This window comes from Chelonia mydas, chromosome 4 (genome assembly GCF_015237465.2).
Source record: "Chelonia mydas isolate rCheMyd1 chromosome 4, rCheMyd1.pri.v2, whole genome shotgun sequence".
In the NCBI taxonomy this organism is placed as follows: domain Eukaryota; kingdom Metazoa; phylum Chordata; order Testudines; family Cheloniidae; genus Chelonia; species Chelonia mydas.
The window spans coordinates 93915413-93932515 of NC_057852.1; the positions used below are offsets into that span (position 1 = coordinate 93915413).

The window sequence follows — 17103 nt, forward strand, 5'->3', positions numbered from 1 at the left end:
GAATACCCCAAATCAGAAAAGACAATAAAAGGACCAAAAAATGCCACCATAGCAAACAGCAGAATAATGGAGGTCATTAGAGGTGAAAAGGAGTCCTTTAACATTTGGAAGTAAAATCCTAATGAGGAAAATAGGAAGGAGCACAAACTCTGGCAAGTAAAATGTAAAAATATAATAAGGCAAGCCAAGACAGAATTTGAGAAGCAACTTGCTTAAGATGCAAAAACTAACAGTAAATCTTAAGTATATCAGAAGCAGGAAGTCAGTCAAAAAACGCTGTGTGATGACCAAGGAACACTGAAAGGAACACTCAGGGAAGACCAGGCCATTTCAAAGAAGCTAAATGAATTCTTCAGTGCATCAGTCTTCACTGTAGAAGATGTGGGGGAGATACCTATATCAGAGCTATTCTTTTTGGATGACAAATCGGAAGTGCAATCCCAAACTGATGTGTCCATAGGAGAGATTTTAAAACAAATTGATAAACTAAACAGAATAAGTCACCAGGACCAGATGGTATTCACCCAAGAGTTCAGAAGGAACTCACATATCAAATTGTAGAGGTACTAACTGTAATATGTAATCCATTGCTTAAATCAGCCTCTATAGCTGGAAGGTAGCTAATGTAATGCTGATTTTTAAAAGGGTTCCAGAGGAGATCCTGGCAATTACAGGCTGCTGAGCCTACTTCAGTACCGGGCAAATTGGTAGAAACTATAATAAGGAACAGAATTATCAGACACATAGATAAACACAATATGTCGGGGAAGAATCAGCATAGCTTTTGTAAAGGTAAGCCATGCTTCACCAATTTATCAGAATGCTTTCTGGGTGTCCCTTAGGCTCTGATTGCTAGAGGTTGGGACTGGATATGGATCACACAATAATTGCTCTGTTTGGTTCATTCCCTTTGAAGCATCTGATGTTGGCCACTGTCAGAAGATGGGATACTGGGCTAGACGGACAACTGGTCTGACTGAGTATGGCCATTCTTATGTTCTTACAAGGGAGTTAACAACCTGTGGATAAATGTGATCCAGTCAGTATAGTGGACTTGGATTTTCAGAAAGCCTTTGACAGTGTCCCTCACAAAGTCTCTGAAGCAGACTAAGCAGTCATGGGATCAGAGGAAAGATCCTCTCATGGCTTGGTAACTCATGGTTGAAAGGGTAGGAATAAATGGTCAGTTTTCAAAATGGAGAGAGAGCTGAACAGCAGTTCCCCCAAAGTATATCTGTTGGGACCCATGCTGTTCAACATATTCATTAATTATCTGGTAAAGGGAGGGAAAAGTGAAGTGGCAAAGTTCACAGATGATACAAAATTATTTAAGATAGTAAAGTAGAATGTGAAGAGTTACAAAGGAATCCCACAAAACTGAGTGAATTTTACCTGCCTTTTTGCTGCCCAGTCAGTGTTGATAAGTGCAAAGTAGTGCACATTGGAAAACATAACCCCAACTATTCATATAAAGTGATGAGTTCTAAATTAGCTATTGCCACCCAAGAAAAATCTTGGAGTCACCATGGATAGTTCTCTGAATACATCCTCTCAGTGTGCAGCAGCAGTCAAAAAAGCTAATATGTTAGAAACAATTAGGGAAGGGATACAAATATAAGACAAAAATATCATAACACCACTGTATACAATCATGGTGTGCCACACCTTGAATAGCGTGTCCAGTTCTGGTCACCCCAGCTCAAAAAGGATATAATAGATTCGTAAAGGTGCACGGAAGGGCACAAAGATAATCACAGGTATGGAAAAACTTCTATATGAGGAGAGACTAAAAATATTAGAGCCACTCAGCTTAAAAAAAAAGAGACAGCTAATGGGGGACATTACAGAAGGATATAAATTCTTGAATGGTGTGGAAAAAGTTGAATTGACAAGTTTTATTTCACCTTTCCCACAATACAAAAATCAGGGGTCAGCCAATGAAATTAATAGGCAGCAAGTTTAACACAAACAAGAAGTACTTTTCTACACAATACAGAACTAACTTGTTTTTGCCATGGGATGTCCTGTGCCTTGAAATGGTTTGGTCACTCTGCACTCAGTTGCAAAGCCTCACTTTCTTTTCAGTTTGTTTTGCTGCCAGAACAATACAATCACCACAGCAAACAGCTGTGATTCAGTCACCTCCCCTATCTCTGTCTCCTTCTCTAATGGGTCCCAATATAACAGTTGTGATAGCCAAAAATATAACAAGGTTCAATAAAGAACTGGATAAATTCATGGAGGATAGGTCCATCAGTGGCTATTCGCCAAGATGATTAGGAATGCAACCCCATGCATTGTCCCTAAACCTCAGACTACCAGAAGCTGGGCGTGGAAGACAGGGGTGCAACACTCCATACTTGTCCTGCTCTGTACATTCCCGTTGAAGCTCTGGTAGGAGTCAGTGTCAGAGACAGGATACTGTGCAAGATGGACAATGGTCTGACCCATGATGGCAGTTATGTTCTTATTAAATGAACCGAATTTACTGATCTCTGTTTCATGTCACATTATCTTTTAGCAGGCAAATCATCATCACAGTCATTGAGGACCTGATCCAAAACCAAATAACTGCAATGGAAATGGCCCCATTGAATTTAATTGGCTTTGGATCAGGCCACAATTCCATCTAAAAGCAGTGCTATTTGTAAAGGGTGAACACATACACACTTGTCCATCTCCGTCTACTAATTGCCTTGACTGCTAGGACGCTCAGACCCCTTTCTGACCACAATCATGGCTAATCAAGCAAATAAATCAGCAGTTGTATGCATGCATGTCTTTGCCTGTTTCCTGTTAATTATTTTAGACACAGTGTTGTGACATGGACTTTTGGGAACGCTCCTAATGGCTTCAGAGTCTACATTATTTAACTATATTTCAATCACTTGTTTCTACAAAGCATACATGGAAGCAACCTGCCCCTGCCTCTATAGCCACAGAGAGTTGCTATGATTCTCTACCTCCTAATACACTGTGATCCTAAGCATCTTGGTATTCACACCCTACACTGCATTGTAATAATCTTTGTGCAAAATCTGCCTTGAGGTATCATATGAAAATGAATAACGCACTGATCAGTGATTCTTGCATGATTTATGTATGTGTTAAGAGTTATGGATATATGCTGCAATTATTACTAAAGTGTGTTTAAACCAGGCATGTAAGGGGGAGTTGGTAAACCGGTCTGCCCTAGATGAAGGAAAGTGTACTTGCTTCTGGTCATCAGGCAGAGACAATGAAGGTCCATTTTTACATATCAGGTAAGCAAAGCTTTCAAGCAAACAAGTAGGGGAGGAGACAGCATGGCATCTACACTCAGCAGGAGAGAAAAGCTAGGCCTGGGTTTTACTTTTCAAAGAATACATTGTGCAGGTTTACTGGCCTATAAAGACAGGGTGTTTGAACCTCAGCTGATAAACAATTGAAACAATTGTTTGTATACAATATTACTATATTATAAAAGTATATAGAGTGAGGTATTTTCTGAAAACTAATAGCACACTTGTGATGAATATCATTGTGAAATGTATGGCTTAATACAATATGAGGAAATGTGGCTACTTAATGATATTATGCTTTAAAGTCTCTAACCAAACAGGGAAAAACAGGTTGCCTCCCAGACAGGAGAGAAGGCAGCTGTCTGTCTGTCTCCAATGAAATTATGCAAGGTGTGACCAAAAATGATCGAAACCCCATTTACAAAGAAATCAGCAGGGGATTGGGAAGCCCACAGGAAGGGAAGAACAGCAGGAGGTCATCCTGCTTCTTCATGCAAGGTCATTGAACTTTAGAATATAACCAAGGACAGAAGCAATTTTTGGCATCCATCACTAGACTGACACATGGGAATAGTGCTCTTGCAAGCTGAGAAAGATCGGTCTTTCAATCTGGGGGGCAGGAGAGGATTTGAAGTCTCTAGGAAATGGATGTAGGTGAGAAACCTGCTTAGACAAAGATCTTTCATCTAGGAAGACAAGGGAAGCCAGCTTCTTGTGTGTCTGTGGAAGGTCCTGACAGAGGGAAAGAGGAGGCTGGAAAGAAGAATGACTGGTGAGAGAAACCATCTTGAACAGGTTTCAGAGTAACAGCCGTGTTAGTCTGTATTCGCAAAAAGAAAAGGAGTTCTTGTGGCACCTTAGAGACTAACCAATTTATTTGAGCATAAGCTTTCGTGAGCTACAGCTCACTTCATCGGATGCATACTGTGGAAAGTATAGAAGATCTTTTTATACACACAAAGCATGAAAAAATGGGCATTTACCACTACAAAAGGTTTTCTCTCTCCCACCCCACTCTCCTGCTGGTATTAGCTTATCTAAAGTGATCACTCTCCTTACAATGTGTATGATGATCAAGTTGGGCCATTTCCAGCACAAATCCAGGTTTTCCTCCCTCCCCCCCACCCCCCCCTGACAGACCCACTCTCCTGTTGGTAATAGCTTATGATAATCAAGGTGGGCCATTTCCAGCACAAATCCAGGGTTTAACAAGAACGTCTGAGGAGGTTGGGGGGGGGGGTAGGAAAAAACAAGGGGAAATAGGTTACCTTGCATAATGACTTAGGCTTGAATAGAGACTGGGAGTGGCTAAGTCATTATGCAAGGTAACCTATTTCCCCTTGTTTTTTCCTACCCCCCCCCCCCCCGACGTTCTTGTTAAACCCTGGATTTGTGCTGGAAATGGCCCACCTTGATTATCATACACATTGTAAGGAGAGTGATCACTTTAGATAAGCTATTACCAGCAGGAGAGTGGGGTGGGGGGGGGGGGAGAGAAAACCTTTTGTAGTGGTAAACACCCATTTTTTTCATGCTTTGTGTGTATAAAAAGATCATCTTGAACAAAGCCTGTATCTTGGTAGATTAAGTTTTAGACTTTGAGATTCATGTTTTTACTTTTATTTGCTTGTAACCATTTCTGATTTTATTCCTTTTACTTGGGATCACTTAACCTGTGCCCTATTGTTAATAAATTTGTTTTATTTTTACTATAAACCAACTCAGTTTAAATTGGTTGTGCAGTGTCTAAAAGGGTGTATTTGCCCCAGTTAAGTTTATGCGCTGTGGTGTGCTTTTGAGTCTTTAGAGCAACAAAGAAACTTTATTATTTCTCTGAACTGTCCAGGAGAGGACTGGACATTGCAGAATATATGGTTTTGGGAAAATTCTGGACTGGGAACGTTTTGGGGTCACCTTGCTGGCTGTAACCAAGACTGCTGGAAGTCCGAGTGTGGCAGTGTGAGCAGTAGACAGGCTGCTGGGGTCAGAGTTGCTGAACCAGGGCTGGCTGTATAGCACACAGACATTTAAGGTATGACCTGCATGCTGGTTGCTGACTATGAGCATTCCAGGCTGGGAGCTACAGTAGCAAAACATTGTAAGGCACCCAGGACTGCAGGACAAGTGATGACAAACTCTCATTGATTTGGATGGCCTCCAAGCCCAATCACTGTGTATTTAGATTAAACCTGCCACTGTAGCTTTCTGGAGGCTGGGGTGAGATGACTATTAGTTTACATTTCATTAGAGCTGAGCAAAAACCAGAGTTTCCATCCCTCAGGAAATTCCATCATCTTTTTATTTTTCATCCCAAATCAGTTCTGAAATGTTCTGGGGAAAAAAATTCTACTTGGAATTGGCAAAACACGGTTTCAGCATTTTCTATCAAAACAAAAAAATTCAATATTCCCACATCAAAATGGTTCATTTTGGTTTGTTGTACTCACCTGAAATCTTTTGATTTGAGGCAGTTCAGCATTAAACTGCATTTCCCTGTGGGTCTGCATTGCTTAAAAGAGTTGTCGTTTTGGTATCTCATACCCGCATTCTTCCTTATGGGCTGGGACTCCTGGCTAGTCTATGTCTCCCATGATATGCTCAATCATGTGACTCCCAGGATGACACAAGGCAGAATCAGAGAGGAAATGGTATTGCTTTATGAAAACAAAGTTTTCGGTCTGTTCAGCAAATTGAAATATTTTGATTTCAGGTCAAACCAAGCCCCCCCAAAATATTTCATTTTTGTTTTCCTGGTGTAAAGTTTCAGTTTTGCGGAAAATGAATTTTGGTCAAGAAATTGACAAAACATTGTGACCAGCTTAATATTAATTATGAACTAGATTACGTGTAAGATTAAAATACTTGTTTTTCTTTCTGTGCTTTAGATCAGTGGTTCTCAACCAAGGGTACACGGGAGTACGCCAAGGTCTTCCAGGATGTACATCAACTCATTTAGATATTTGTCTAGTTTTACAACAGCTACATAAAAAGCACTAGCAAAGTGAGTACAAAGTAAAATTTCATACAGACAATGACTTGTTTATACTTCTCTATATACTATACACTGAAATGTAAGTACAATATTTATATTCCAAATGATTTATTTTATAATTATGTGGTAAATATGAGAAAGTAAGCATTTTTTCAGTAATAGTGTGCTGCGTCACTTTTGTATTCTTCTGTCTGATTTTGTAACCCACTGTTCCTCAGATGTTCTTGTCAACTGCTGCAAATGGCCCACCTTGATCATCACTACAAAAGGCTCCCCCCCGCACCCCTACTCTCCTGCTGGTAATAGCTCACCTTAAGTGATCACTCTCATTACAGTGTGTATGGTAACACCCATTGTTTCATGTTCTCTATGTATATAAATCTCCCCACTGTATTTTCCACTGAATGCATTCAATGAAGTGAACTGTAGCTCACAAAAGCTTATGCTCAAATAAATTTGTTAGTCTCTAAGGTGCCACAAGTACTCCTTTTCTTTTTGTGAATACAGACTAACACGGCTGCTACTCTGAAACCTGTAAGCATGTAGTTTTTTAGTGAGGTGAAGCTTGGGGGTATGCAAGACAACTCAGACTCCTGAAAGGGGCACAGTAGTCTGGAAAGATTGAGAGTCACTGCTTTAGATAGATTTATAATATATACTATGCATTCCAATATCCAGTCACTTGGATTGTCATAACATAGCCCTTGCTAATGATCTTTGGCATGTTTTCCACCAGATGAACTTATTTTGTTACGCAATACCAAATTGTGTTCTGTCTTGAATGTTATCTACTTTAGGTACAGTATACAAAGCAACTTAGATATATTCGCTGCGTGAGTTAAAATTAGTAAACCACATACTAGTATATCTTTATTTGTGAATCACGAATATATTTCCTTCAGACTTCCAGAAAAACAATTTAAAAAAAAAACCATCTTCTAGAGGCATCCCCCTTACGACCCATCTGATACCACAAATAAAAGATTTTACAAATCTCAGCCTAGCCCCCAGGGGGCACTTGTCACAAAACCATCACACCCATTCAATACAACTGGGTTTTCTATGTGCTAGGGGGGATCCAGCACTAGAATAGGGAGGGTGCTAGAGGTCAGGATTCAGCAAGCAGGCAGCAGCCATCTAGGGAAATGTTCATAGCATCTGTCTGAACCATTTCTGGTTCTAACAGGTTTACCATAAACATATGCTGTTAAAAATATAGCCAACAATATTTCTTCTCTCATCACTTTCAGTTCCTCTGGCCCATTCCCACCACACTAATCCAAGATCAAGGGATCAGTTTTCTTTTTATTTTCCCATGACAAACTGGATGAGGACTTTAAATAGTTGTTTTCTTCCCATCTTATTTGATAGTAACTGAATTGAATATTGGTGACTAAAATGAACCTGACTTATACATTTCTAAATATCATCTACACGTGTTGAATGGTGACTGGATTGTGTCTGCTTAATGGTCACCAGATACTGAACAAATATAACTTATTTTAGAAATCTACAATCCAGAGACTGTTCTGTTGACCAAATGCATTTTCACCAATGTAAATACATCACTATCCTTACACTGGTGTACAGAGAATAATCTGGTTTCATAGTCCCTGCTGTACAATAGCATACTTCATACATAAACTCTGATCCTCATGACTGGAAGTAGAGCTGAGTGGGAAATGGATTTCCTTCCCTCAAATATTTGAGAGTTCAACGTTTTCTCCTGATTTGAATTGGGATGAAACATCATCATCTCAAAAAAATCACGTATTGAAAACCCCAAATGCTTTGTTTGGGTCAGTTGAAACACTGAGTAATTCAGAAAAAATGTGTTTCAAGTTGAACTTTTTTAATTAATGTCACAGCAATTTCTTTAAAAGGCTCCAGAGATGATCCTGGCAATTTCAGGCCAGTAAGCCAAAACTTCAGTACCTGGTAAATTGGTTGAAACAGTAGTGAAGAACAGAATTATCAGACACATAGATGAACACAATGTGTAATGGAAGCTTTTGTAAAGGGAAATCATGCCTCAAAAATCTATTAGAATTATTTGAGAGGGTCAAACAAACACGTGGACAAGGGTGATCCAGTGGATGTAGCATACCTTGAATTTCAGAAAGCCTTTTACAAGATCCCTCAAAGACTCATAAGCAAAGTCTGCAATTGTGGGATAATAGGAAGGGTCCTCTCATGGATGGCTAAAAACAGGAAACAAAGAAATAATTGGTCAGTTTTCAGAATGAAGACAGATAAATAGCAGTGTGCCCCAGTGATCTTTACGGGGATCAGTTCTGTTCAACAATCATAAATGATCTGGAAAAAAGGGGTAAACAGCGAGGTGGCAAAATTTGCAGATGATGTCAAATTACTTAAAACAGGTAAGTCCAAAGCAGACTATGAAGAGTTACAATGAGATTTTACTAAACTGACTGTGCAACAAAATGGCAGATGAAGTTCAATGTTGATAAATACAAAACAATGCACATTGGAAAACATATTCCCAACTCTACATAAAAAATTATGGAGGTCTAAATTAGCTTTTACCACTCAAGAAAGATCTTGGAGTCATTGTGGACAGTTCTCTGAAAATATCCTCTCAACATGCAGTGGCAGTTAAAAAAGCTAGAATGTTAGGAACCATTAGGAAAGGGAGAGATAAGACAGAGAATATCATAATGCCACAATATAAATCCATAGTTCACCCTGTACCTTGAATACTGTGTGCAGTTCTGGTTGCCCCATTTAAAAAAGATATATTAGAATTGGAAAAGGTACAGAGAAGGGCAACAAAAATGATTAAGGTATGGAACAGGTTCCATATGAGGGATTAAAAAGATTGGGGCTGTTCAGCTTGGAAGAGAGACGACTAAGGAGGGATATGATCGAGGTCTATAAAATCATGATGGGTGTGGAGAAAGTGAGCAGGGAAGTGTTATTTACCCCTTCACATAACAAAAGAACCAGGGGTCATCCAAAGAAATGAATAGGCAGCACATTTAAAAACAAAAAAAAGGAAGTACTTCCTTTACGCAACATAGAGGCAACCTGTGGGACTTGTTACCAGGGGATGTTGTAAAGGCCAAAATGATAACTTGGTTCAAAAAAAGAGTTAGACAATTTCATGTAGGATAGGTCCATCAATGTCTACTAGCCAAGATGGTCAGGAATGCAACCCCATACTCTGAGTGTCCCTAAGCCTCTGACTGCCAGATGCTGGGACTAGATGACAGGATCTATCACTTGATAATTTCCCTGTTCTGTTCATTCTCTTTAAGGCATCTGGCACTGGCCACTGTCGGTGGACAGGATACTGATCTAGACTGACCATTGGCCTGCACCAGCGTGGCCGATCTTATGTTATGTTAAAGGCTGTTATTAATAGGACTATGATCAATTGTCCACTGAAGGTAGGACAAGAGGTAATGGGTTTAACCTGCAGCAAGGAAGATTTATGTTAGATATTAGGAAAAACTTTCTAACTATAAAATAGTGGTTAGGCTCTGGAATAGGCTTCCATGGGAGGTTGTGGAATCTCCACCATTGAAGGGTTTTAAAGTACTGATTGGACAAACACCTGCCAGGGATGGTATAGATTTATTTGGTCCTGCCTCAGCAAAGGGTGGGTGGACTTGATGGCTTCTTGAGGTCCCTACATTTCTGTAATTCTAGGATTCCTTCAGCCCAGCTCTTTGAAAGTTCTTCACTCTAAGACCCTGAAAGGAAGAATGCAGGGTTTTCTCACCAAACTGAGTGAATAAATATAAGATATATGCCAGAAACCAAATGTCTTTTTTTAAAAAATGTTTCTTTAAAAATATCTAATCCCATATAAAGCTGGAGTCTGCAAGATGTTTTCAGAAAACAAACCTGAACACCCAAATTTAAGGCTGGGTTTTGAAAGGAAACAAAAGAGCTGTTTATACACGGGACACCCAGGAAAGTGAAAATGAATTAAAGATATAAAGATAAAGTGCATTAGTGCATTAAACCCCTTTGTGGATGCTCCCAGTCACAGGTAAAGTGGCCTTAGTTTGCTTTAATTTCTGCACATTAACTTCACACATTTAGTTGGTTTGTCTTAACTTTCCTACGTTTTTCCATATAAACAAGCCCTTAGACTCCTTTGAGAATCCCAGCCTAAACGCAGCAACCAGTGATGCTTGCTAAATCCAGCTTGTGATCCATAAATTCTGGGTGCACTTGACTACATATCTATCAGATCTTTTAGCAAAATAAGCAAGTTTTACAAAAAGGTATTCTATTGAACTTGGTCAGAAATGAGAGCTAATTATATGGACCAGCTCCTAGACTGGTGTAAATCAGCATTGCTCTATGGACTTCAGTAGAACTTTGCCAGTTTATGTCAGCTGAGAATCTGGCCCATATTTCTAGGGCTAGATGGAGTGGTTTAGCTACATACTACCTAAGCATTCTAAGAGGGTCGCTGGAAAGGAATTTTTGCATGAGAGAGCATTCCTTATTGGACTCCCCTCTTGTGGTGAAGGAGTGAAGAGACTAATTTACTCCACATTTTTGGTCTGTAGCCTATTCCCTCATGTTCCTAGCTTTCTCTGCTGTCCTATGAGTGATAAGAGGGAGCCTTGTGTATGGGAGGAGTATCAGGTGTGCAGCCCCTGCACTCCTAGCCATGCTGCAGCTGTGATCCTGGCATGTCTTACACAACAGAACAAGTAGAGTATTGGAGGAGATTTCTCCTCTTTAATCCCCTGTGTGCTTGTAGAACCATAACAGCCAGACCCATGGAGAATTTTGTGGTTTTCCTTCAGGTGTCATAACAAGTAGCAATAAATGAACCTCCTGTCTACAGTGGGGAAAATTTTCAAAACTTTAAAAAAATACACATCACTGCTGACCTCTCTTTAGCTCTTACCAGGATTAGCGTTCTCAGTTATCACAATTTTAAGCCTTTGTTATCTGATCCTGAACAAGGTGAATTTTAGGCTGCTCTAAACAGTGGTTCCAGCACACCTGAGGATTCAGTCCAATAAATTTCCTTCAGGCTGGCTTGCATGCTTTCTTATCCTTTTCAGATAGCTCAGTGCTATCTGCAGACCACAATGTAGAATGGAAAAGAACACCAAAGGCAAAAATACTTGAGGCTTAAAACAGAATTCAGATCTATTATGTTTGCCTTACATGCAACCATATCCTTCTCCACATGCAACTTCTCCTCCTTCCCACGTTATTACTGGCCTTCCCTATATCCTTTTATGTGATTTCATGTGATTGAATATAGCAAAGTACAATGCTGTTTTGTATTTCAAGTTTGAAACAAATTTCTCCTCTCTGTCTTTTTGCCTGGACTAACATTAATGAGATTCCATTACATTCTATTTTGGAGCTGATGGTTGGAACTGTGTTTCTGTGCATTACACTTTGCAAGGGAGAAAATAATGCATTATTTTTTCTTTGTTTCATACATTTTTTCATATCTTGCTCAAATGAAAAACAGATGTGTTGACTTCATCTGTTTCTTCCCACCCCCATAAAATAGCACCTTCACAGTGTGGCTCAGCCTGAAAAGAGAGTGAGATTTACTATTTATCATTTACCATTTTGCTCTAATGCCCTTTTCCCCCCTTCTTGATTATAGTCAAGTCCCAAGGTGAAGCTAATAGTTTATAAAAGAGAAACAGGTATAACGTAAATGCAATCATCTTCAAAACCACAAACCTTTTCAAAAAGGAATTGCTGTCAAAAGAAATAAAGAAGTTCCAAAATATAGTACAGGTTATTAGAAAGTAGTCCATCCAGTTTCTTAGGGTCCATTTAAGCTAATATTTTCATATAGGATAAACAAATCTGACTTTGCTTTCATTTTCACCAGTAATGTTTATTTTGCATACATAATTGATATATTGTACATAATTGTATATATTGTACATGTATAGCCATCACCTTCAGCCCCCAACTAAAACCTCTCCAGCGCATCATCAAGGATCTACAACCTATCCTGAAGGATGATCCCTCTCTCACAGATTTTGGGAGACAGGCCAGTCCTCGCTCACAGACAGCCCCCCAACCTGAAGCAAATACTCACCAGCAACCACTCGCCACACAACAAAAACACTAACCCAAGAATCTATCCTTGCAACAAAGCCCATTGCCAACTCTGTCCACATATCTATTCAAGGGACATCATCATAGGACCTAATCACATTAGCCACATCAAGGGCTCATTCACCTGCACATCTACCAGTGTGATATATGCCATCATGTGCCAGCAATTCCCCTCTGCCATGTACATTAGCCAAACCGGACAGTCTCTATGCAAAAGAATAAATGACACAAATCAGACTCAAGAATTAACATTTAAAAACCAGTCGGAGAACACTTCAACGTCCCTGGACACTCAATTACAGACCTAAAAGTCACAATTCTTCAACAAAAAAACTTCAAAAACGGACTCCAGAACTGGAATTAATTTGCAAACTGGACACCACTAAATTAGGCTTGAATAAAGACTGGGAGTGGATGAGTCATTACACAAACTAAAAACTATTTCCCCATGCTAATTTTTCCCCTACTGTTACTCACACCTTCTTGTCAAATGTTTGAAATGGGCCATCCTGATTATCACTACAAAAGTTTTTTTTCCTCCTGCTGATAACAGCCCACCTTAATTGATTAGTCTCGTTAGAGTTGGTATGGCAACACCCATTTTTTCAAGTACTCTGTGTATATACATTTTCCTACTGTATTTTCCATTGCATGCATCTGATGAAGTGGGTTTTAGCCCATGAAAGCTTATGCCCAAATAATTGTGTTGGTCTCTAATGTGCCACAAGTACTCCTCATTTTTATTGTACAATAAGTTATTCAACTTGAAGGAAACAGACATCTACATTATCAAACCCAGTGGCTTTGTTTAGGGTGCAGGGCACAAGATGACAGGATCTCAGTTCTGTTTCTTTTGCTGTTCATTGCAAGATTATTGGCTGATAAAGTTAATGTTGTCCATGATTAATCATGGATGAGTCCCACAGCTTTGCTTGTAACACTAAGGGGTGTTAAAGCAAGGTTCTCGTATCTTAAACATGGGCCCAAAACATGGTATAATGGTTTCTTTATCCAATTTGCTCAATTTAAAGGTAAAAAAAAAGATTTTATTTTCTAGCTTTAAATGCTGAAAATTCAGGCTAGGATCTGAAAGTCAAGCTGGACTGAGACTCCATCTCTTTCTCCCTTAGCTTTAATGGTTGTACAGTGCTTATAGAGGTTAACAGTAATAAAAACATGTTTATGTCACTTAAGTACACTTATATGACCTGGGATAGGACAGGGAACAGATTCCTTGAGTGAGATAGTTTTCTGAGCCTAAGAAGAAGAAGTTGAATGCCAAGCTAATCTGCTCTACTGACTACAACATGGGTGAAATTTTGCCCTCTTCAAAATAGGGTGTAAGTTACGCATAGGAGTTGTGTAGGCCTTCTGCTTAGGACAATTCCATTCAATATATGCTAGCCAGCTGGGGGACTAAACATAATCTTTAATAAACAGACCATGCCCTCTTTAAGAACAGTACCTACAGCAGCATTATAGCTTGCTTATCTTCCCAACACACGCTTTCGAGACATGCTGCTCTGTTGGTTGCATAGACCTGAAAGCAAACATGGGAAGCCTCAAAAAGTTATGAGCAACTGAAAATGGGAGGTTAGAATAGACCCTTCATCTCAACCTTAACTAGATCATTCATGACAGTAAATGTTATTCTGTATTATCTCCATATTTTTAAAATGGCTTGGTTGAAAGCTGTGTTCTGATTGACTAAAGTAGTGTCTTAACCCAACTATTTATTACCCAATGAATACTCAAGTTGGGTCTACAACAACTGCCGTTGTAATGTTACTCTGTTGTAGTCAAACAATTTTTATTATAACATTTATACTTAATTATGCATCAAATACAAAACCTATGATATATAAAAAAAGCATTTAAAATGTATCAATTTGCTAGTCTATGTGGCTAGGGCTTTTAAATAAAATCATCACAAAAAAATCAAGGTTGCCTCAAAGCCATTTTAGCCACCTGATTGGTGAAGGTAGAACTGCTCAAAATTTTAAACACACAGCTTTGCCATTAAAAAAAATGAATTTTAACCAAATATTTTTTGTGCAAAAAAAGTAAAAATTGCTGAACTGTTTCATTTTTCATTAAGTTTCATTACTTTTTTTCATTTTTTCTAATTTTTTATCAGACTATTAACAAAATGGTCAACAAAATTTTACAGCTATTGAAAACCATTTTCAATCAATATATAGTATGATAAATATTTTGAAAAAGTTTTTTTGTAAAATTTTCCAAAAATAATTGACAAATTCAGTGCAAATATTTGAAAAAAAAAAAAAAAAGAGGGGAGGGTTCTATTCCAAATTTTAAAAAGGAAAAAACCTTCAAAATTACCTATAAAATTCAGGTTTTTATTTTTCAGTCAGCTCTAGGTGAGGAATATATAGACATTTATACGTTCCCTTTCAGACCTTTTATTTTCTCCTCCTTTCCTCACACTTATCACTCCCATCTCTTTCCAGCTGATCAAGGAGGTTCAGGAGGTCTTAAAAGAAAAAAAGTCACCTGTGTCAATTCAATCATCTGACTGGTGACACTGGGACTTCATAAAGGGAACTGCCAGTCCTATTGTTTTATCTTCAAAGAGGAAGCCAGTCACAGAGTGGAGGGGAGTGGACTGATAACAAGAGTTTCGCTTTTGAAGCTCCACTCAGGTCAACTTTGACCAGCAGCATCTGTCTATTCTCTGAAGCCCAGCCCACACTACTACAGAAAGGGAAGAGTCAGGGGGAGGAAAAAGTGGGAGAAGGCAGAGAGTGGAGGAAGGAGGAAGACATGCATGGGGGAGGAACAAAAAAGAACTGGCTGTACAGATTTGATCAGCTGGTTTTTTTTTGCCCATATACTCCATTGTGATAGTGAAGGAACTGAGGTGGTTTTTGACTCATTTTGAATCTTGTCTCACATCGTGTATAGCATAAAGATACAAAAATAAAATACTAGTATCTAAAATTCAATCAAGCTTTTAAATGTGAAAAAAATATTTGTATTGACTGCCACATTTCTAGCAGTGGAATTTGAGGGGACTAGCATTTAGTCAATGATTTTGCTGATAAATGAAATATTAGTTATTTGTCCCACAATGTATACATAATGACAGTACAAAAAAGGAAGAGATAAAATGCATCAGCAGCATTACTCTCAGTTTCAGTATGACTAGGCATTTTTAAAAAAATGAAGTAGGAGAAATCCAATGTGTTTGATCTAATGCGGGTTAGACGTTGATGCAAACCAATTTCCAAAATGCAGTCAAATTCAAGAAATGCTATTCCTGTTCATAAAGCAGCCTGTATCAAGAGATATCATTCCTTCAAGACAAGAGGATAGTCAGCTCAGGAACGTTACAAGTGGGGACTAGCCCATCTTGGAACCACTCACCATTATTGTTATTACACATTGTTTATATTGCATGGGAAATTTTAATGGCTCTTTGAAAGCCTCAACAATATAAGAAACTGTACCTATCAACAATATTGCCAAAACAAACAAAAACACACACAGCATTTAGAAAAGTTTTACTGCATATTTAAATTAAAGGAACAGAGTCAGACAAATAATGGGTGAAAAAAGTCACTGCACAAACGTTAGATTATTTCAGTATGCAAAGTATTGGTCTTTGTGAAAACATATTTTAAGGCAATTTCAGAAGATAAGAGAAAGTGTGGTTCATGCTTAAGTTCCTGGCTCTGCCTACAGAGTTCTTGTTTGTCCTCGGGGGGGGGGGGGGGGGGGGGGAGGGGGTTCCTCAGTGATACTTAGGGGCCTAAATTCCTTTTCTAGGCACCACTGTGATCCACAAAACTCCTGCTAAACTGCTGCCTAGCCCCTTAGGCACCTAAACTGACTTGATGCCTAAGATTTTGCCTATGGGTATGCACTCTGCAGCCTCACTCTAGGCACCCAGATGCCTAACTGGAGAGCGATCTGCAAACCAGAAAAGATAGGTGTTTGGCTGCGTAAATTGCTCAGGCAAGTTCCCACAAAACAGCAGTTGAGGGAGAAGGATCTCCCTTACAATCTTTAGCCTGGTGGATAGGGTACTCAGTGAGTTCAACCAGTGCAAGTCCCCCTCCTCCTAGGGAGAGCAGGGATTTGAATAAGGATCTGCCACTTCTCAAGTGTGTGTCCTAACCACTTGGCTGTAGAGTCATTCTAACTTTTTCAATGGCCCAATTAATATTTAATTATTCAATTATTTAATTAAAGCAGAACAACTTCAATAGACGAAGCAGAGGGAGACCCACATCAGAATATTCTATACCCAGCGAATAGGGCACTCACCTCAGAGATGGCTGAGACATGTTCAAATCCCTTCTCCCCTCGGACAGAGGGGTGACACGAACAGGAGATCTCCCACATACTGGGTGAATACCTTGCCCATTAGGCTAAAGGTTCTAAGGGAGCTTCTCTCCTCCCTGCACCACTGTTATGTGTGAACTCACCAAAGGAGGCTGATCTGGTAGGTGGTCTCAGAACACACCTACCGGATCAGGTCCCCACATGTAACGTAGGTGGCTGAACACCTATAGTCTCTGGTTCATGGATCACAAGCAGAGATAGGCACCTCCTTGCAGCCTGGACATAGGTGCCTATCTCCATGAGAGGAGTGGGTCTTAGCACGTACCCTTCTGGTGAGTGTCTCCCATTGGCTAGCATAGAGCCACCTAGTGTGCTGGCTTTGGGGGTTGCATTCTAAGGCATCTATCTCTCCCCGCTCAACATACAGGATCCGAGGTA

At 39.4% G+C, this 17103-nt stretch overlaps 1 long non-coding RNA gene across 1 annotated transcript in view; it reads right to left on the bottom strand.

Moving 5' to 3' along the window:
- The window catches only part of LOC122465348, a 100288-nt gene that overhangs the window by 69573 nt on the left and 13612 nt on the right, over window positions 1-17103 (bottom strand). The window contains exon 2 of the long non-coding RNA XR_006290113.1: window positions 8381-8474. This is a non-coding gene — a long non-coding RNA (uncharacterized LOC122465348). The remainder of the gene's footprint in view (window positions 1-8380; window positions 8475-17103) is intronic.